Consider the following 979-nt stretch of genomic DNA (forward strand, 5'->3'; position numbering starts at 1 on the left):
GAAATACAGATAGAAACTGCCACCTGCCTTGTTTTAACTAATGATACATAATTTGATATTCAACAACCTGAATGTAGCATTAAATACATTTATTATTGTTAATTGCTGCAATAGTCTAGCTATGAATATATATGATAAGTTCTATTTTATAATCTAAACTAAGTTCCTCAGGAAAATGAGATTAACTTTCCATATCTACACATATTGAAAAAAAAGTTGCAACAGGCAGCCAATCACGTCATGATCAAGGCTACATTTGTGTCAACTGAACACCAGTTTCTTCAGATATGGAAATAGCAATCGATGCTATATATATCAATCTGTGCAATGAAATAGAACGGCGCAATTTGACATACAACCTACTCGCTGTATAATAGCGATGCTGCAACAAAGGCCATCATACATACTCAAACACACACACACCTATATATATATATATATATATATATATATATATATATATATATACATATATATGTATATATGTATACACACATGCATGTACAGACACATATGCACACACACGTATGAATGGTGAAAACACTCTACCGTGTTGATATTATGGCAGAAAAACCCACTATGTAAAACTAGATTTATTGAAAGTGAGACAACAACACTTTCAATAAATCTAGTTTTACATTGTGTTTTTTTCTGACACACACATATATGTGTGTGTACTCATATATATAAATGTGCATATATATGTATGTGTGTGTATATATATATATATATATATATATATATATTTATATTTATATATATGTGGATATACATATATATATATATATATATATATATATATATATATATATATATATATATATAAGTCTGTGTGTGTATTCATATATGCATATATATGAGTGTATATATAAAAGTACATATGTACATATTTATTTTATTTATATGTATATATGCATATATATATATATATATATATATATATATATATATATATATATATATATGCATATATACATAT

Source organism: Penaeus chinensis, chromosome 22, assembly GCF_019202785.1.
Source record: "Penaeus chinensis breed Huanghai No. 1 chromosome 22, ASM1920278v2, whole genome shotgun sequence".
Classification (NCBI taxonomy): Eukaryota; Metazoa; Arthropoda; class Malacostraca; order Decapoda; family Penaeidae; genus Penaeus; species Penaeus chinensis.